Here is a 22,607-nt window from a genome sequence, read left to right as displayed (position 1 = left end):
GATCGGACGTGTGTAACTGTGCTCACACAAAAGTGATTGTGCAACAGCGAAGATGCGAATATCGTCGCCGTTTGTGGAGTAGAACGCGACGAATGGTTGTCGAAGCCGTCTCTATGCCACTGGGGCTGATTGTAAGAGTTCCTGCGCCCAGAATTTATGGCGGACGTGCAGTAACTTATACGAGTGCTACAGCTCGTAGTTCCAGCCGCCATTAGGGCATGAGGCGTGAAGAGCTGCGTTAGCCACTTGCGTCTCACCACCAGCACCGACACGTCTACCCAAGGCAAGACTGCTTGCAATTGTTAAGTCGAACTTTGTATGCATGTAAAAGGAGAATACCAGTTTTCTTTTATGCAAGTGCAGAGGACAGAATATAGTAATGAGTAAAATTACGACGCATGTTGTTCATTGTAAAGTGTAGTAACCTCAAAGATAGTATAGTGGAATCAGACTGAGTCCACCATCGCCTATTTCATTTACAATTCTTTTGGTTGTAGAATACTTTAGCGTATAAGAATGTTGAAAATTGCAATGGTCACACCAGAATGAGTCGCCTATTTATAGTTACTTAAATTTTTCTGAGTAACCTTTCAAGTAAAGTCACTTAACTAATTCTATATCAATTGTCCAAAGAGTATTATCCAAAATCATTAAATAAGTGAAGGATAGAATTTTGTTAACCTATGTTGTACAAATTGTCTTGGTAGTAATTACCAAGTCAAGTCACAGAATTTGAGAGAGTATTTGCTTTGTAGAATCACCTAGAATGATCAGAAATAGTAATATTCAGAATTAAGTTTAAATCCAACTCAAGCCGTTTCACTTTGAAATGAGCCAAAAAATTGATTTTTTCTTTTGCTCCTTCAGAGCTGGCGACCGCAGTTATAAGTATTTTCAGGAGGATTCGACAGTAAGTCTGCTGCTCTCGTCGTGCTGATAGGATTATCCACTGCTGCTAGCAGTGGTGATTGAATACATAAGCTCACTACCAAGTTAAGTGGGTCAGGTAGGCAGTGTTACCGTGTGAACTGTAGGGCACTGTAGGCTGTGGATCGAACCCATTCAATCATCACAGCTCTTTGGGAAATAGTCCGGTTAGGAGTGTACTAATCATTAGGTAAATACTGGCGAGTAACGGTCAAAAATGTATACGCAAGTGAATTTAGCAAGGTCCATGTAGCACCTAATTAATGTGGTGCAATGGCGAGGGTAAGAGTGGAGTAAAAGTGAGCTGAGCTTGTGGCAGCTGTGCTGTATTCAAAGATTAACAACGTGAATTCACTACTACCTCTTACCATTAGGACTGAGCTATTTACGGTTAAAATACGTAGCAGTAAGCGCAAAGGCGTGACAGCTACAATTCCGTATTGGCTTTATACATACGGAATTAGGAAGCGGGTCATTCTGTCAGTGGAGGGGGTTAAAACAACCGAGTCAGTTGAGAACATACCCCATTTACTGATGGAAAGATTCGGCGGTTCGGTCGCACGTGGCGACCGTGACAGGACTTACCAAGTTTGTAGAACAATGGCTGCAATAAAAGTGTTTTATATAAACTTGTAGTTTCAAGAAAATTTTAAATTTAAAATTCTGTTGTAGACAAATATACCACAATTGGTAACTTCAAGACGACAACCTGCAAAGCTGCAAAATAAAGTCGAATAGTAGGAGTTAAACAAGTAATACTTGGTTTAATAAACATTTCTATTAGGCACGAAATACAGCAGCATAAGATGGAGTCGAATAGTAACAAGCAAGACGAAAACATTACATGGTCAGACCCAGAATTAGGGACTGTTGTAGGGTTGGAAAATCTTATAGATGAATCCACACCCATAAGACAGGAGGAACGGGAAGTGAAACCAAAGGTAGTGAAAAGTGAACCCAATGTATCTGTGGATGCAAGTCACAAGGGAGAGGATATGGAATTAACAAGTTTGTTAAATAGGATGATGGCGCAAATTCGAGAAGGGAATGCTAGTTTGAAAGCAGAAATGGCTAGTCATATATCCCAATTGGATGAAAACCTATCTGGTAAAATAAAAGCCAATTTAGATATTTTGAATACGCAAAGCCAACGTATCACAGAGGTAAACAAATCAGTAAATAGCATTAGGGCTGAAATAACAAATGTTCAGAGAAAAGCCACAGAAATAGAGAAAAGATTTGATACCGAAATTCGGAGAATAGAGAAATCAGTGGAACCTTTGGTTAGTGAAAAATTAGAACCGATAATTAAAAGTAAATTACAGGTGATAGTACCAGTTGCAAAGAAAGAGATTGTTAAAGAAACGGCAGCTGATATTGAAACACTGCGCAATACCATGTTGAGTTTTGATGCATGCGTGCAGTAGCAGGAAAATACACTGCATAATGAGATAAAATTGTTAAGTCAGCAAGTTCAGAATCAGACGTTTCTTAACTGTAGTGGTATCCCATTGGTAATGCAAAAATCGGAAATACTGAGTAGGGAGGAAAAACACGATCCTCAAAAGAAACAAGGTGGATGGCATCCAATGGATTTTAAAAAAAATTGTGAACGTGTCTTACCAACAGACATGTTGGATAAAGAAAAACTTAATTTAGTAATAGACGCTTCAGCAGGTCATGCTAAACGTTGGGGATTGAATTTGGATATCGACAATTTGAAGTTTACAGACTTCAAAGAAAAGTTCCTTGAGGAATTCTGGAGCACACAACAGAGAGATAGGTTGTGGAGAGAATTCGTTGTCGCCAGAATGCCAGAACATGTGCGTGGGCTCATGAAAGAATACTGTGAAGGATGGTTCAAGCGTTTGGAGTATCTTAAAGATCGTAGATCAGAATCGGAGATAGTGTGGGAGTTGTGGAAAAAGCTACTTGACGATTCAAAGCGTTATGTAGGAGGCACTCATCGAACATTCGATGAATTTTTAGAAAAAATCGAGAATGAAGATAGGTGGCGTGAAATTAGAGAGTTTCGAGGTTTCAGAAATCAGAATGGAATAGTATAAGGTGGTAGGAATGAACCGCAAATTAACATGATGAGAGGAAGAGGTCGAGGAGGTAACTCTCAGCGAGGGAGAGGACACTATCAGGGAAACGGGATGCATTATCAAGATCAGGAAAACTAAATACCGCGAAGGTCAAGGGCCTAACGCGCGCGGAGAGAAAGAAATGGCCCAAATATAGGGAAGATCGGAGTAGTCAGTACTATAGTAGGATAGTGCGTCGTTCGCCTGAAGAGCAGTTACATAAACGAAACTTTGCGAAGTGTAATGCAGGGATACAAACAGAGGAGAGAGAGCAGGGAGGAATTATTAAGTGAAATGAAGTAGGAAAAGAATATCGGTCGGATGTGAAGGCTCACGTGAATGAAATAAATACAATTCGAGGTCAGAGTGACGAATTGATGAAGGAAGAGTCAGAGAAGGCGTTGTTTGTCGGTAGGGATGGCAACTGTGCAGGGAGTCAGGGGCAAGGGAGGAGTGATGTGATTTATGGTAAAAGGTTTGTACGAATAGTCGACGAATCGCATCGAGAAGTAATTAAAGAGGAAAGGGTGGATAAGAAAAAGGGGCATAGTGCAGAGACGCATGCCGATTCAGAAATTACATCGTATGCAGAATATGTACATCAGCTCAAAAGCCAGCCAGCACAATTAGAAAGATCTTCCACTCAAGTGATTAATTTGGACTCGAATATGACAGTGTTAGAGAGCCATACCGATTATGATGTGTACCTAGTGACTGCAAGAGTACATGACTGTGATGAAGATTCTTTTAAAGAAATTAGAGAAAGTGTATCTAACCAGGAGAAAGAGTGTTGTGATCCCTGTAGTACTGAAGCAAATGAGTTGAGTGAGACTGGAATTCCATTAGTAGGGGAAAATAATGAAAGTAAGAGTGGCGAATGCACTATCCAACAAAGGGAAAGTAGAGAAATGGATTATAATTTGCAAGAATTATTTGAATCCGAAGAAGGTCATATTTCTAAGGAGGAGGAATTATCGTCAGAATCATCAGAAAGCATCCAGGGAGAAAAAGAAGTAGAGGAAATTTCCGATTCCACAACCGAGAGTTCAGGCATGACAGATTCGAATGAGAACGAGATGGCATTAAAGAGCCTAGACGAAGGACTATTGGAAAAAGTGGTGAAAGAATTTAGGATGAAAAGGAGAAAGAAACCTCCAGATGGAATGGTCAGTATAAAAACTGGAAAAATAATATGGCAAGGCTTGGCAGTGGAAAAGGATTTATTATGGGAAGATAAAGAAAGTATGAAAGATGACAATAGGATGCAAACAATCATACCCATTAATGTATGTGGGTACGATTTATATGTATTTTTGGATACGGGTGCTCAAATAAGTGCTATTTCGCACGCATTTTTTGAGATGATCAAAGAGCAACAAGGAGTAGTCATGATGCCAGTAACAGGTGTTAAAGTGATAGGGGCGACAGGGAAATGTAGTAAACCTGTTAAACATCAAGTGATGATGGAATTGAAGATAAAAAACAAGCTATTTTCGAATGCATTTTTAGTAGTTCCAGAGTTCAGTGCCGAGATCATTTTAGGCATTGACTGGTTAATAAAACAGAAAGTAATTATAGATTGTGACAAAGGGATAATAGTTTGTAAAGTTGATAGTGCGGTATTAGAAATACCATTTGAATCATCTAGAGTAATGGAAGAGAACCAGCTGAGATTGGTAGAATTTAGAGATGATCATGATTCAGGAATAGGTCAAAAATTCGATTGGTTTCTGGTGAAGCAGATAGCTGAAGATGGAAATAAGGAGACACTCCTTCGAAATGTAGTGGATAAAACGGAAGGACTATCTGATGGCCAAAGGGAGGATCTATGGCAAATTCTGAAAGAAAATCAGGAGTTATTTTCGGACAAACTGGGACGAGTGATAAATTATGAGTACTGCATGGAGGTAGAGGAGCATGAACCTTTCTTTAAACCACCATATAATGTACCTTTGTCTAAGAAAGAAGCAGTTCAAAAAGAAATAGATAAAATGGTTTCATTTGGGGTCATTGGACGGAGTTTTAGCCCATATAATAACCCATTGGTGATAGTAGGTAAGAAGGATGGAAGTGTACAAATAGTGATAGATGCTCGTACTCTGAATAAAGTAGTGAAGAGGGAGTTGGAGCGTCCAGAGAACATAGATAATTTATTGCAGAAGTTTAATGGTGTAAAGTACATGACTAGTTTAGACCTAACTGCAGGATACTGGCAAATTCCATTAAGTGAGGAGTCTAGGAAGTACACGGCATTTTTATTCAATGGCAAATGCTACCATTACACAGTGGTACCATTAGGCCTAAATACTTCCCTTTCAGTGTTCATTTGGGCTTTAGACAAAATTTTAGGGAGTGAACTTAGTTCGCTAATCATGCTTTATGTAGATGATCTGTTAATTGCTACAAGGACATGGGAAGAGCACATGGAGTTATGCGAGAGGGTGTTCAAAGCTTTAATTAAAGGAGGAATGACCCTGAACCTGAAAAAATGCGAGTTTGTGAAGAAAGAAATAAAGTTTTTAGGTCACATAGTAACACCAGAGGGAATTGAAAAGGATCCCGATAAAGTCAAAGCAATAAGAAATTGTCCGGCTCCCAAGAATAAAAAACAACTAAAGTTGTTTATAGGACTTTGTTCCTTTTATCGTAAGTATGTGGATGATCAGGTGTTCAATAGGCCACATCTGAACAACCTACTTAAGAAGAACAGTGTGTATATATGGACTGAGGAATGTGAAACAGCATTCAACCGGCTAAAAGACAATTTGGCTAAAAACATAAAGTTATAGCACCATGACCTGTGTGAACCATTCCACATGGCAACAGATAGTTCAGATTATGGATTGGGAGTATCCATATTTCAGGAGGTAATGATAGATGGGGAAAAACTCATAGACGAATAGCATTTGCGAGTAGAACCATGTCTAAGTACGAAAGAAACTATACGGTTTCAGAGAAGGAGGCTTTAGCTATAGTATGGGGTTTTAGGAAATTTCAACTTTTCTTATGGGGATATAAGACTGTGGTCCATACAGACCACAAAGCTTTAATATTTTTGAAGGACTGCAGATTGTTACATAACAGGTTGACCAGATGGGCGCTGTTTTTACAACAATTTGATATAGAGATCAAGTATGTTAAAGGGAAAGAACATGCAGTATCGGATGCTTTGTTGAGATTACCGGAAGGATGTGAGACACTAGAACGTGTAAAGAATAGGGAAGATGTTTTTGAGGTGAATTACTTCAAAAAAGCGGAAGGAAGAGAAAAAATTAGGGAAATATGTCGGAATATGCGAAGATATCAAAGTGATGATGATGCACTCAAGTTGGTAAAGGTCAAGTTTGACAATCCGGACGCAACTAACATAAGGGCTTCATATAAAATACATAAAGGTGTACTGTATCTTCAAAGATTAAATAATCCAAGGAAGTGGAGAGTATGTTGGCCGGAACAACACACTGAAGTGCTGATAGATTATGTTCACTTGGCATATGGCCATTGTTGTGCACAGAAGTGTACCGATAAGTTAGATGAATGCATTACCTTTAACAACATGGCACGAAGGGAAGCACAGAGGATAAGATCTTGTGATCTATGCCAAAAGGCTAAAGTAACAAATGCAACTAATCAAGGGCTCATGCAATCAATAAAACCTGATGAAGTACTAGAAATAGTAGCAGTAGATATCTTTGGACCATTACCGAAAACCATGGGGAGTTTTGTGTACATATTTGTAGCAGTTGAACTTTTCTCAAAGTATATAAAGCTATATCTCTTGAGAAAAGCTACTGCCAGAGCTGTGTATGATAAAATGGTGTGTGATTATTTTGTGAAAGTAGGGAAGCCAAAGAGAATACTATCAGATAATGGTGTTCAGTTTTGCTCAAAAATGTGGAAGGATGGGATAACCGAGAAACAGGTAGAAGTGGTACATATCTCAGCTTATCACCCATCAAGCAATCCGGCAGAAAGATATATGCGTGAGATAGGTCAGTTATTTAGGACATACTGCCATAGTAACCACAAGAAGTGGGGCATGTATGTGAGTGAATTTGAAGAAATCATGAATTCATTAACAAACGAGAGCACTGGATTTACTCCAGAAGAAATCCTGAAAAAGACAAGAAGTAAAAATCTAGTAGAAGACCTACTAGAATTTCCAGATAGAGTTGAATTAGATTAAGATAGTAAAAAGAAGTTAGTAAAAGACAAGATGAGAAAACAAGTAGATGCGAGAATTCGTCGTCACGACGTAAAAGTAAGGAATTCTAAATTCAAAATAGGTGATCTCGTTCTTGTAAAAACACATGAAAAGTCAAGTGAACTTAATAACGAGATCAGCAAATTTAAATATATATATAATGGACCATTTAAAATAGTGTCCATACCCAATGTGAATGCTTATTATTTAGAGTACCCATTAACAGGCAAACGCCTGATAGTAAGAAACATAGTGGATCTCAAAAGGTATGAACCACGAATTCTACTAGATTGAAAATAAATATATAAATAAATATTAAAGTAACTCAATATGTAAATAGTTTTGTTTCTTTTGTTCTATGTGAAAGGTAAATGTTCACCAAAATATATTGCAGTATTCTAATGAAACTTCTAGTTTAAGTAGGGACTAAACAGACTGGGAAAGACTGAGCTTCTAAGAAAGCCTTAATAGATGTGTAAATGGGTGTTGTGGAAGAGGTAGAAAAGTGAGGAGGTAAAGTGAAAAGGACGGGCTATAAAGTAATAGGCGCATAACGTGTGTTTTACTTGCCTGAGATAAAAGAAGTGTATTTAAAATTTTTGTAAAGAAGATGTTTAAAGTGTACTGTGTTTAGAAGTAAGAAAATGGGAAAGAATATTTGTAAATCATTTATGTAATGTTTAGCAGGAAAGAGAGAAAGAATTGGTGTTTAATTTTAAATATGTAATATAAGTATCGAGGTGTATCAGTAAGAAAGGGAAAACCCTTCGTAAAAAGCTTAACGAATGTTTCAGATTCATTATAGGAGAGACTTCTTATTGAATTATCACTGTTAGATACTTCAATAAGAAGTGGGGCATGTGTAACGGAACTGAAATGATGGTGGGCTGACAGTAATTTGGAGCCCGCGCGTCGAAAACGGGCGCGCTGGTGTGAGACTGCCAGGGAGTGCACCCTGATGCCATCTATTGGCGAAACTGGGAATTTGCGCTACCTGTCAGACAATGCACTAAGCTCTCGGAGTCAAATGTATTCTTTTTCTTGGTAATTATAAGTTATTACTGTATAATTTAATGTTGTAAAGCGCTAGTAGTAAATCATTATGACTGGTATGAACTCCAGGGTAATAAATATAAATATTCTTAAATACTAAATGATTTCGGTAAAAAGGTGGTAGGGGAACGCCCCCACTCTTGGTGATACGAGCGTAGCTAGGGGTAGCTGGAGATACAGGGACTGAACAATGGAATGGCCTGGGGAGTGCTGACGTGATCGGACGTGCGTAACTGTGCTCACGCAAAAGTAATTGTGCAACAGCGAAGATGCGAATATCGTCGCCGTTTGTGGAGTAGAACGCGACTAATGGTTGTCGAAGCCGTCTCTATGCCACTGGGGCTGATTGTAAGAGTTCCTGCGCCCAGAATTTATGGCGGACGTGCAGTAGCTTATACGAGTGCTACAGCTCGTAGTTCCAGCCGCCATTAGGGCATGAGGCGTGAAGAGCTGCGTTAGCCACTTGCATTTCACCACCAGCACCGACACGTGTACCCAAGGCAAGACTGCTTGCAATTGTTAAGTCGAACTTTGTATGCATGTAAAAGGAGAATACCAGTTTTCTTTTATGCAAGTGCAGAGGACAGAATATAGTAATGAGTAAAATTACGACGCATGTTGTTCATTGTAAAGTGTAGTAACCTCAAAGATAGTATAGTGAAATCAGACTGAGGCCACCATCGCCTCTTTAATTTACAATTCTTTTGGTTGTAGAATACTTTAGCGTATAAGAATGTTGAAAATTGCAATGGTCACACCAGAATGAGTCGCCTATTTATAGTTACTTAAATTTTTCTGAGTAACCTTTCAAGTAAAGTCACTTAACTAATTCTATATCAATTGTCCAAAGAGTAATATCCAAAATCATTAAATAAGTGAAGGATAGAATTTTGTTAACCTAAGTTGCACAAATTGTCTTGGTAGTAATTACCAAGCCAACTCACAGAAATTGAGAGAGTATTTGCTTTGTAGAATCACCTAGAATGATCAGAAAGAGTAATATTCAGAATTAAGTTTAAATCCAACTCAAGCCGTTTCACTTTGAAACGAGCCAAAAAATTGATTTATTCTTTTGCTCCTTCACAGCTGGCGACCGTAGTTATAAGTATTTTCAGGAGTATTCGACGGTAAGTCTGCTGCTCTCGTCGTGCTGATAGGATTATCCACTGCTGCTAGCAGTGGTGATTGGATACATAAACTCACTACCAAGTTAAGTGGGTCAGGTAGGCAGTGTTACCGTGTGAACTGTAGGGCACTGTAGGCCGTGGATCGAACCCATTCAATCATCACAGCTCCGGTTAGGAGTGTACTAATCATTAGGTAAATACTGGCGAGTAACGGTCAAAAATGTATACGCAAGTGAATTTAGCAAGGTCCATGTAGCACCTAGTTAATGTGGTGCAATGGCGAGGGTAGGAGTGGAGTAAAAGTGAGCTGAGCTTGTGGCAGCTGTGCTGTATTCAAAGATTAACAACGTGAATTCACTACTACCTCTTACCATTAGGACTGAGCTATTTACGGTTAAAATACGTAGCAGTAAGCGCAAAGGCGTGACAGCTACAAGCCCGTATTGGCTTTATACATACGGAATTAGGAAGCGGGTCATTCCGTCAGTGGAGGGGGTTAAAACAACCGAGTCAGTTGAGAACATACCCCATTTACTGATGGAAAGATTCGGCGGTTCGGTCGCAAACTAAACATGAAGATTGGTGGTCACGAAGTAGATGAAGTCAAGGAATTCTGCTACTTAGGCAGCAAAATAACCTATGACGGACGGAGCAAGGTGGACTTAAGATGCAGACTAGTATTGTCTAAAAACCCATTCCATCCAAGGGAAGTCTACTAGTATCAAACATGTCTCAATTTGAGGCAGAATGTTAGTTTGGAGCACAGCATTACATGACAGCGAAACATGGTCTGTGGGAAAACCGGAAAATTATAGAATCGAAGAATTTTGGATACAGTGCTACGGAAGAATGTTGAATATTGAATGGGGGGGGTTGGGTTGTTTGGGGGAGGAGACCAGACAGAGAGGTCATCAGTCTCATCGGATTAGGGAAGGAAGTCGGCCGTGCCCGTTCAAAGGAACCATCCCGGCATTTGCCTGCAGCGATTTAGGGAAATCACGGAGAACCTAAATCAGGATGGCCGGACGCAGGATTCAACCATCGTCCTCCCGAATGCGAGTCCAGTGTGCTAGCCACTGCGCCACCTCGCTCAGTGAATATTGAATGGAATGATAAGGTAAGGAATAAGGAGGTTCTCCGTAGAATCTACGAGGAAAAAAATTTACGGAAAACACTGGCAAGAAGAAGGGACAGGAAGATAGGACATCAGTTAATACGTCAGGGAATAACTTCCATTGTACTAGAGGAAGCTGTACAGGGTAAGAACTGTAGACGAAGACAGAGACTGCAATACAACCGCCGGCCGCTGTGGTCATGCGGTTCTAGGCACTGTAGTCCAGAACCGCGCGACTGCTACGGTCGCAGGTTCGAATCCTGCCTCGGGCATGGATGTGTGTGATGTCCTTAGGTTAGTTAGGTTTAAGTAGTTCTAAGTTCTACGGGACTGATGATCTCAGATGTTAAGTCCCATAGTACTCAGAGCCATTTGCAATACATCCGCCAAATAAATGAGGGCGTAGGTTTCAAGTCGAGCAGTGCGAAGGATGGTTGTTAAAAAAATGAATGAAATCAATGGAAAAAATGACTCGTCGGTGCTCACAGTAACAGTGCTACAAGTATTCCAGTTAGCACTATTATTGTGCGTAGGCAGTTAACATGAATGGAGTACAGTGGTCCAGTAGCTCTTCACTCAACGCTAAGCGACATCTAAGCTATTGTAAAGAGCGATGTCAGTGGAAACGAGTAGTATGGACTAATGAATCACGCCATACCTTGTGGCAATCTGGGGGAAGGGTTTGGTTTGGCGATTGCCTGACGAAAGTTACCTTTCACCATGTATAGGGCAGACAGTAAAGTGCGAAAGAATTGATGTTAGGGTATAGCGGGATTTTGGTGCCTAGGTTGTGGTCCCAACAATATTCTTAAGAAAACGCTAAATTCTGAAGTATATGAACACTTGCGTTGTGTACTGTGTACAGTAGAGGAACCGTTGGAAGACGATGATGGACTGTGTCCACATGATGATGCACCCTATCATTAAGCAGTACCTGTGAAGCAATCATTTGTGGATAATAAAATTCCTGAAAAGTACTAGACTGCCCACAGTCCTTACCTGAACCCAACTGAACACCTTTTTGATGAGTTAGAATGTCGACTTTGCTCCAGTCCCCAACGTGAAATATCGCAGTCTCTGGATATGGCTCTCGAGGAAGATTGCACTGCCATTCCACTTATTATACTCGGACACTTTGTCGAATGCGTCCCCTATAGATTTCAAGCTGTCATAAAGGCGAAGGGTGGACGTACCCCATACTGATTCCCACTAATGGATGTCCGACCACATTTGATTGGTTAGTGTGTACAACGTGAACAGCAAGGGTTCCAACACAGTTCCGTGGTGTGGGTATTACCATCTTTGCTGTGTACTCCTTTACTAACTGCCCGTGAGGTTGAAAACGAGCACTGTCATAGCGCAGGTACGAGGTTTACGTGCGTGGAATACAACGGCTCTGCGGGTCAAACAGCTCCTTGTGCCTGTGCACGTTCACTGATACCGCGATAATGCGACCCACCGTACTGGTCCCGTATTGAGCAGGAGGCCCTTGACTCAAGTGCGCACGCCGTAATCTGATTAGGGCGACTCGGATTCTGGAACTGGTACAGCCAGCCACTGCTCTCTGAATCGCGGCCGCGCTCGTGTAGCGTGTATGGCTCGATACGCATCTGTGGCAGAGCGCGCGTAATCTCCGCCGCCATCGCCAGCCACCTGAGCCCGCTACCTGCGGTTAACGCGCACCGCCCTACCTGGGCAGGGCTGCCTGCTCCCGTCTCCAACTGCCGATAGCATCGCCGTTTTCCGAATATTCTCGGTAAATACTTATGCCGCCATTCATTTTCCCTCTACATCACAGAGTCCACTTTTAATTCTTTCTTCAGCTATATAACATTTTTGAACACCATGTGACACATCTACACTAAAGCGCCAAGAAAACTGGTATAGGCAAGCGTTTTCTAATACAAAGATATGTAAACAGGCAGAATACGGCGCTGCGGTCGACAACGCCTATATAAGACGCATTTGTTAGATCGGTTACTGCTGCTACAATGGCAGGTTATCAAGATTTAAGTGATTTTGAACATGGTACTATAGTCGGCGGATGAGCGATGAGACACAGGATCTCCGAGATAGCGATGAAGAGTGGATTTTCTCGTACGACTATTTCACGACTGTACCGTGACTATCAGGAATCCGTTAAATCATCAAATCTCCTACACCGTTGCGGCCGGAGGAAGATCCTGCAAGAATGGGAGCAACGACGACTGAAGATAATCGTTCAGCACGACAGAAGCGCCATCCTTCCGCAAATTGATGCAGATTTCAATGCTGAGCCATCAACAAGTGCCAGTGTGCGAACGATTCTAAGAAACATCATCGATATCGGCTTTCGTGCAACCTTGACGGCTGCATGGCAAAAAGCCTTATTCCTCGCCTCGGCCTGTCAACGCCGATATTGGACTGTTGGTCACCAGAAACATGTTGCCTGGTCGGACAAATCTCGTTGCAAATTGTATCGAGAGGATGGACATGTACGGGTATGGAGACAACCTCATAAATCCATCGATTCTGCATGTAAGTAGGTGACTGTTGTAGCTGGTGGTGTGGTATCAACGTTCGATACCACACTTGTTAGGGGTTGCAGATATCAACCGCAGTCAGTAGTAGATATCGCTGGACCCGCGAGTGACGACTAGCGCCGCTAGTGCCGCTCCGCGGATAGTGACAAGTATCACTCTTGATCAGGACGTGAACTAGGAATGTAGCATAGCTTTCAGCTGATAGGAATCAACCTCTAACAAGGCGCTTAGTCAAGTGTGGCATAAGTAATTTCTCTCTAGATATCTGTTTGTAATTATATGTATGAAGTATATGAAGAAGCCTGTATCACAAGTTAAGTGCAATATATATTATTTTTTACCAACGACTACTAATTACGCTCCTGGAAATGGAAAGAAGAACACATTGACACCGGTGTGTCAGACCCACCATACTTGCTCCGGACACTGCGAGAGGGCTGTACAAGCAATGATCGCACGCACGGCACAGCGGACACACCAGGAACCGCGGCGTTGGCCGTCGAATGGCGCTAGCTGCGCAGCATTTGTGCACCGCCGCCGTCATTGTCAGCCAGTTTGCCGTGGCATACGGAGCTCCATCGCAGTCTTTAACACTGGTAGCATGCCGCGACAGCGTGGACGTGAACCGTATGTGCAGTTGACGGACTTTGAGCGAGGGCGTATAGTGGGCATGCGGGAGGCCGGGTGGACGTACCGCCGAATTGCTCAACACGTGGGGCGTGAGGTCTCCACAGTACATCGATGTTGTCGCCAGTGGTCGGCGGAAGGTGCACGTGCCCGTCGACCTGGGACCGGACCGCAGCGACGCACGGATGCACGCCAAGACCGTAGGATCCTACGCAGTGCCGTAGGGGACCGCACCGCCACTTCCCAGCAAATTAGGGACACTGTTGCTCCTGGGGTATCGGCGAGGACCATTCGCAACCGTCTCCATGAAACTGGGCTACGGTCCCGCACACCGTTAGGACGTCTTCCGCTCACGCCCCAACATCGTGCAGCCCGCCTCCAGTGGTGTCGCGACAGGCGTGAATGGAGGGACGAATGGAGACGTGTCGTCTTCAGCGATGAGAGTCGCTTCTGCCTTGGTGCCAATGATGGTCGTATGCGTGTTTGGCGCCGTGCAGGTGAGCGCCACAATCAGGACTGCATACGACCGAGGCACACAGGGCCAACACCCGGCATCATGGTGTGGGGAGCGATCTCCTACACTGGCCGTACACCACTGGTGATCGTCGAGGGGACACTGAATAGTGCACGGTACATCCAAACCGTCATCGAACCCATCGTTCTACCATTCCTAGACCGGCAAGGGAACTTGCTGTTCCAACAGGACAATGCACGTCCGCATGTATCCCGTGCCACCCAACGTGCTCTAGAAGGTGTAAGTCAACTACCCTGGCCAGCAAGATCTCCGGATCTGTCCCCCATTGAGCATGTTTGGGACTGGATGAAGCGTCGTCTCACGCGGTCTGCACGTCCAGCACGAACGCTGGTCCAACTGAGGCGCCAGGTGGAAATGGCATGGCAAGCCGTTCCACAGGACTACATCCAGCATCTCTACGATCGTCTCCATGGGAGAATAGCAGCCTGCGTTGCTACGAAAGGTGGATATACACTGTACTAGTGCCGACATTGTGCATGCTCTGTTGCCTGTGTCTATGTGCCTGTGGTTCTGTCAGTGTGATCATGTGATGTATCTGACCCCAGGAATGTGTCAATATAGTTTCCCCTTCCTGGGACAATGAATTCACGGTGTTCTTATTTCAATTTCCAGGAGTGTATTTCAGTTGTTGTAGATATAGCCAGCTGCTTATCAATTTCACTGCCAAACCTTCAATATATGTTTGTAGTTAGCATTGACCACCTGTCGTCATAACTGACGACGAGAATCGTAACAAGTGGAGGCTGTGTAATAATGTGAGGCGCGTGCAGTTCGTGTGATATGGGACTCCTGATATATCTAGGTACGACTCTGACAGGTGACATGTATGTAAGCATCCTGTTTGTTCACCTGCATCCATTATGTTCACTGTACATTCCGACGGACTTGGGCAATTCCAGCAGGACAATGTGACACCCCACACGTACAGAATTCCTACAGAGTGGCTCCAGGAACACTCTTCTGAATTTAAACACTTCAACTGGCCAAAAGACTTTCTAGACATGAACATTATTGAGCATATCTGGGATGCCTTGCACCGTGCTGTTAACAGGAGGTTTGCCGGCCGAAGTGGCCGTGCGGTTAAAGGCGCTGCCGTCTGGAACCGCAAGACCGCTACGGTCGCAGGTTCGAATCCTGCCTCGGGCATGGATGTTTGTGATGTCCTTAGGTTAGTTAGGTTTAATTAGTTCTAAGTTCTAGGGGACTAATGACCTTAGCAGTTGAGTCCCATAGTGCTCAGAGCCATTTTTTTTAACAGGAGGTTTATGGATAGTCCTGTAGGATTCATGGTGTCAGTTCCCTCCAGCACTACTTCAGACATTAGTCGAGTCCATGCCAAGTCGTGTTGCGGCACTTCTGCGTGCTCGTGGGGGCCATACACGATATTAGGCAGGTGTACCAGTTTCTTTGGATCTTCAGTTTAGAACATTGCTTGATAACTACCTGGTCGTTGTGAGAAATAGCACCGCATCAGCATTGGAGGACAAAGTCAGTGTCAATTGGTTACCTCCTTTCACGTGCGATAGCTGACTTAATCGTGAAAGCCTTCGAATAGACAGCGGTAAGTCACGCCCCAAGGAGGATATAAGATGAACATCAACAAAAGCAAAACGAGGATAATGGAATGTAGTCGAATTAAGTCGGGTGATGCTGAGGGAATTAGATTAGGAAATGAGACACTTAAAGTAGTAAAGGAGGTTTGCTATTTGGGGAGCAAAATAAGTGACGACTGTCTAAGTACAGAGGATATAAAATGTAGACTGGGAATGGCAAGGAAAGCGTTTCTGAAGAAGATAAATTTGTTAACATCGAGTATAGATTTAAGTGTCAAGAAGTCCTTTCTGAAAGTATTTGTATGGAGTGTAGCCATGTATGGAAGTGAAACATGGACAATAAATAGTTTGGACAAGAAGAGAATAGAAGCTTTCGAAATGTGGTGCTACAGAAGAATGTTGAAGATTAGGTGGGCAGATCACGTAACTAATTAGGAGGTATTGGATTGGGGAGAAGAGAAGTTTGTGGCACAACTTGATTAGAAGAAGGGATCGGTTGGTAGGACATGTCCTGAGGCATCAAGGGATCACAAATTTAGCATTGGAGGGCAGCGTGGAGGGTAAAAATCGTAGAGGGAGACCAATAGATGAAAATACTAAGCAGATTCAGAAGGATGTAGGTTGCAGTAGGTACTGGGAGATGAAGGAGCTTACACAGGGTAGATTAGCATGGAGAGCTGCATCAAACCCGTCTCAGGACTGAAGACCACAACAACACAACAACAACAACAACAACCCTTGATTGAAGGCTGATTTCTACATCAGAATGGTTAGTCTGCCATTCACACTTAAGTGCCTGGCAGAGGGTTCGTCGTACCATTTTCATACTACTTCTCTACCATTCCATTCTCGAATGGCGCGTGGGAAAAAGGAACATCTAAATTTTTCCATTCGTGCTATGGTATCTCTTATTTTATTATGATGATCATTTCTCCCTACGTAGGTGGGTGTCAACAAAATATTTGCGCATTCGGAAGTGAAAGTTGGTGACTGAAATTTCGTAAATAGGTCTCGCCGCAAAGAAAACTGCCTTTGTTTCAGTGACTGCCACCCCAACTCGAGTATCATTTCAGTGACACTCTCACCCCTATTGCGCGATACCACGAAACGAACTGCCCTTCTTTGCACTTTTTCGATGTCCTCCGTCAATCCTACCTGGTAGGGATCCCACAGCGCGCAGCAATATTCCAGCAGAGGACGGACAAGTGTTATGTAGGCTGTTTGTTTAGTGGGTTTGTTGCATCTTCCAAGTGTTCTGCAACAAAGCGCTGTCTTTGTTTCGCCTTCCCCACAATATTATCTATGTGGTCATTCCAGTTTAAGTTGCTCGAAATTGTAATTTCCTGGTATTTAGTCGAATTGACAACCCTTAGATTTGTGCCATTTATCGTATACCTTAAATTTATCGGTTTTTCAAAGAAGAAAAGAATGTAACGTCAAATGGTTGAAGCTTGTCAGAAGTGTGTAGAGGTATGGCTATTATGACAATAATATTTTTCCTTTTTTCTTATAAAATTCAAAAATATCAAGAGAAATGTGGCTACTGTGATCGCCTAAAACCAGCAGCACCGTGTCGTCAACAGTCGATTTTACATTCGTCTGGAAATGCTGGATCTATTCGAAACATAATGACTCATTGAATCAGCCATTGACGAAATAACCATATATTGCTCCAACTGAGCCACGTTTGCTTAAGAGATTTGACATTCTTTTCCTGGGGAAGATGAACATGCAAGGAAATGTACACTGATCAGCCAGAACATTAGGACCACCGACCTACTATCGATATAAACCAGAGTCACCTAGCGTGGAATGTTTGCTAGTCAGTCACTATCACGATGCACATAGTATTAGTGAGTGTGCTGTCCAAGAGTAGAATGGGGAAGGTGAGCAATCTACCTGAATCTGTCCGAGGGCAGATGGTGATGGCCCAGAGGCTCCACATGAGCATTTCGGACATTGCACGACCTGTCGGGTGTTTGAGGAGTGCTGTGGTGAGTGTCTTCAACATGTAGCGAAACCATGGCCATACGTCTTGGGGCTGGACGGCCACTCCTCATTACATATGTCGACGTTGTGGGCTGGGCAGACTGGTAAATAGGACAGGTGGCGAACTGTTGCTGAATAACATCAGACTTTAATGCTTGTACTAAACACTCTTAACGATGGGCCTCCGCAGCCTACTACCTATGCATGTGGCTATGTTCACACCACGATATTGGAAACTATGACTGCAATGGGCACGTTACCATCGGCACTGAACGTTTCCGCACTGGCATACCGTTGCATGGGCTAATGAACCCCGATACCTTCTTCATTCTGCTGATAGGAGGGCGCGAATCCGTCACCGTCCAGGGGAACGGTTGATTGATTCCTGTACTGTTGGACGGAGATCAGCTGGACAACATTCACGTGGGCATCCATCCATGGCTCCAGTGGAGCTCGCCCAAGGCATCATGACGACCAGGGAATATCGTACTCTGGTTGAGGCCACGTACACCCATTCATGACGATCATATTTCCCCATGGCAATTGCATTTCTCAACAAGATAATGCGCCATGTCACAAGACCAGGAGTGTGAGGGACACAATTGATGTGCAGGCCCCCCAACCTGCCAGATTTGAAACAGGTCGAACACATCTGGGATGTGAGTGAATATGGTATCAGACTCTTCGCCCCCCTCTGCGGAATTTACGGGAACCAGGTGACTTGTGTACGCAGATGTGGTGCCAACTCCGTCTAGCGACCAGCTAAGGCCTCCTTGCTTCCATACCACGATCTGTCGCCACTGCTACCGGTACCGATGGTGGACATACTGGCTATTAGGTGAGTGGTCATGATGTTCTGGCTGATCAGTAAATATGCCAACAGTGCCGAAACAACAAACCACTGTAACGTTTTCCCCCCTTTCCTGAGAGGCAGCCTCTCTATTTGCTTAACACCTTTAGAAGCCGAAATTATCTAGCGCTTTTGTGCAGCATTTATTAACGTTTCATCGTCATTGAAAACTCCCTCTCTTTAAATTTATGTTTTTCAAATGCTTGCTCAACATTTTTAAAATACTCATTACCTCGTAGTTAATTAAACGCCTTTATTCCATTAATCTTAGTTGCTTCAGGTTTTATGAGATTAATACGCTGATTTCGTTTTAAAAGCAAAGCTAGACAATCTTCCCAGTTTAAATAGATGAGTTACCAAAACTGCTTACGACCTAGCTAGCCTCTGCATATTTAAACACAATGTTTCGCAGTTGTATACATGAAATGCCATAGAACAGCATGACCAATCGTAATAATGTGATTTCTAATCTCATTTTTGTGCTTAATCGAAAATGCTGGGTTTCTTCTAAGTTTTGAGCCCTCGGTATTTCTCGCTTTCATTCTTGTATGAAAGTAGCTTTGTGAATCCCAAAAGTCCTTGATACTTCTCTTCTTTTTTTCCTGATTTCATGACATCAAGAGCCTTATAAAGCTCCTCTTGGGTCCATTTTGCTTTCCAGTTTTTTCTTTTATAATATTTATTCACCTAAAAACAATTTGCTGGAATTAAAAACATAATTTATTATTTTTATTATCAAGAGGAAATACAACGCACCTGAACTTCCACGTGTCAAAAACTCAGAGTGAGTTAAGCTACAGAAGTTCACGTACCTAGACAAATTTAGAATTGAATGTAAGGGCCGGCCGGAGTGGCCGTGCGGTTCTAGGCGCTACAGTCTGGAACCGAGCGACCGCTACGGTCGCAGGTTCGAATCCTGCCTCGGGCATGGATGTGTGTGATGTCCTTAGGTTAGTTAGGTTTAATTAGTTCCAAGTTGTAGGCGACTGATGACCTCAGAAGTCAAGTCGCATAGTGCTCAGAGCCATTTGAACCATTTGAATGTAAGGTTACATCTAGGGCTAGTACTTGGTAAACAGAACAGTACATTACAGCGTCTTACGGTAGCACTTACCTTGGTGCATACACCAGACAAAAAGTAAATCAAACACATTGAAACTGAACCATACTTGCCTACTGCCACAATGCAAGTGGAAAATGGCTGGGATGAGTGGTTCTGTACTTATTACGCAAAACAGCAGGGTGCAGCACCAACTGGGCAAAGCCCACACCATTCAAGCTGTGTAATTCAGCATGCATGTGATTAACCATATGCTTGTAATTTCCCCCCCCCCGTCACATACTCTGTTCTAGTAAAGTATACATTATATAATGTTCAATTTTGTAATACCCATGTTTCTTCACTTGGCAATAACGACAATGATATGCAGAACTGTCCAGGAATATAACCCCATTTAACTCCTGCACCATTGTGAAGATGAATGATATAGATATTAGGGTCAGTGATGTTGTGAAACAGCTGAAATTGCTAAAACTGAACAAAGCTTAAAGGCCCGACTGTACCCCTAAAATGTTCTCATCAAACTTGTGGCTAAGGTAGTTAGCCTCTCTTTTTTGTCATAATCTGCTGCAGATCCCAGAAAAAAATCCATTCGCAGTCATTTGAAGAAAGCACAGATCACATCCCTATACAACAAGGTTATCAGAAGTGAACCATAAAACTAATGTACAATACCCTTACGATCCATTTGTTGTATCTTAGAACACACTCTGGGCTCTCTGTATTGAGGTACATCGAACAAAATGAGATTCTGCATGCCTTCACACGTAACAGCATGGATGCCGACCATGTGAAACCTAACTGTGTTTTCTCGCATGGCATCCTGAAAGCCTCGGATCAAGGCAGTTAGGTAGATGCAGTAATCCTTGATTTCTTGCAACCTTTGACTCCGCTCAGTACTACAGTTGTGCTTATAATCAGAAGTACAATCGTATAGGGCATTAACTAATATTTGCGGCTGAAATGAGGATTTCTTTGTAGGAAGAACGCAGAGTGGTCAGTCAACAACAGCTGTAGAAGTAATGTCGAGCGTGCTCTATGGAAGTATGTAGGGGTCCTTGTTCTTAATGCTGTATATTAATGACTTCACAGACAATATTTTGGTAACGTCAGACTTTTTGTAGGTAGTAGTATAATGAGATACTCCGAAAAAGCTGGACACTCATTCGGATCTTGATAAAATTTAAAAACGGTGAAAAGTTTTTCAACTTGCTTTAAATGTTCAGAAACGTAAACCTCTGCACTTCACAATAAGAAAACAACGTATACTATGACTACGATATTTACGAGTCACAATAGGAATCGGTCAACTCGTACAAACACCAGGGCGTAACAATTCGTAAGGATATGAAATGGAGCGAATACATACGTGGGGTTGGATAAAAATATGGAAGCCCCGCGAGAAATGCATGCTTGAACAAATATGCAGGTGCTAGCAAAGCCTGCAGTTGGTGCTGATGTTTTTGACCAGCAACGGCAGCTGTGCAATGCCCCCATAATGTTGCATGTGTCAGTCATCGTCAGAGCAGTGTTCTGTGTAGTTCGTAGTGCGTTGTGTCTGAGCTAACTCGAGCGTGAGCAAAATGTTGGTGCTCGTATGGTGGATGCTTCCATAAACCGAGGTAGCTCAACTGTTTGGCGTTTAGACAGTCACCATATGGAATATCTGTACCGCATACAGGAAAAACGTATTCTGCTAACTCACAATGCGGATGAAATTGTGTGTTGAGTGATCGTTACAGGCGGTAACTGAGAATGGTTGTCAAGTAAAATAAGGAGACGACACCTGTACAAGTCCCTGCAGAACTGACTGTCGCACTCGCGGACCGTGTCAGAATAAAAAAAAAATCGCGAAGGGATCTCCACAAGGAGCGAATTTCAAGACGAGCTGGAATTCAAAAGCCCCTTTATCCATGCTGAAATGTCTATAACAGGGAAACGTGGTGCTGAAGCAATACAGCCTAGACAACAGAACAATGGAGGAAAGTCATTTGGTCGACACCTGTTGCACACTATTACCAACTTCTGGCCGAGTTTATCTGATCCATCTCGTGGAACGATGTTAGTTCCCAGACAGTGATGCCGCGTTCCAAGACGACAGTTCCCTCGCCCGCACAGCTCGCAGCGTCCACGATCGGTTTTGTGAGCACCAAGATAGCTGTCGTATCTCTCCTGGATATCACATTCACCAAATTTCAATGTTGCTGAGCCTCTGTGGCTTACTTAGGAGAGAATGATGCGTGATTGCTATACATCTCCATCAAAGTCATCTGAACTTGTCACTATTTTGCAGGACGAATGGTACAAAAATTCACGCAGGTTTCTAAATCTTCTGAATGTCTCAAACGATTTAACAATTCGTATTTTAGATTCCTCGCTTTTCACACTCTCAAATCACTATTGTGAACAGTTTCATTAGCTCTGTACAACATTATTTCACTGCAACCTTGACATTCGTCGCGAGATAACAGCAACTATATTGAAACATAAAACCATTCTCATTTTTTCTTCATTGCCAGCTATACATTTTTTTGTTGTAGTTGAAACTGAAGAATAAATGAGAATTGTCTTAAGGATTACTTCTTTTATAAATAATGCCTCTCCGCAGAGCCACAAAACTTGTTCTGATAGAAGTACAAGCCTCCTACCAATCAAACGGAGAGGGGGGGTTTGGAGGTAACTAAGGAAGTGTAGGCCACGACGTGCGAGTACCCAATTATTCTTACAGTATGAGAGATCGAGAGAACTTGGTGACTTGCAACAAACTTTATACATAATTTCAAACCGTCCCTCCCCCCCACCCACCAATATAATGATGAAAACAAAAATAATTTTTCGCTTACTATATTTTCTCTGTTCATCTTCGTATCAGACATGACGTTTTAATTTATTACTTCTTCATTACGAACTGTACTGGTGATACATTTTGCAGATAGTATTCACTCATACCAATGAAAGT

Source organism: Schistocerca serialis, chromosome 4 (genome assembly GCF_023864345.2).
Source record: "Schistocerca serialis cubense isolate TAMUIC-IGC-003099 chromosome 4, iqSchSeri2.2, whole genome shotgun sequence".
Taxonomy (NCBI): domain Eukaryota; kingdom Metazoa; phylum Arthropoda; class Insecta; order Orthoptera; family Acrididae; genus Schistocerca; species Schistocerca serialis.
The sequence above is the reverse complement of the archived record's forward strand: the minus strand, read 5'-3'. Positions refer to the sequence as shown.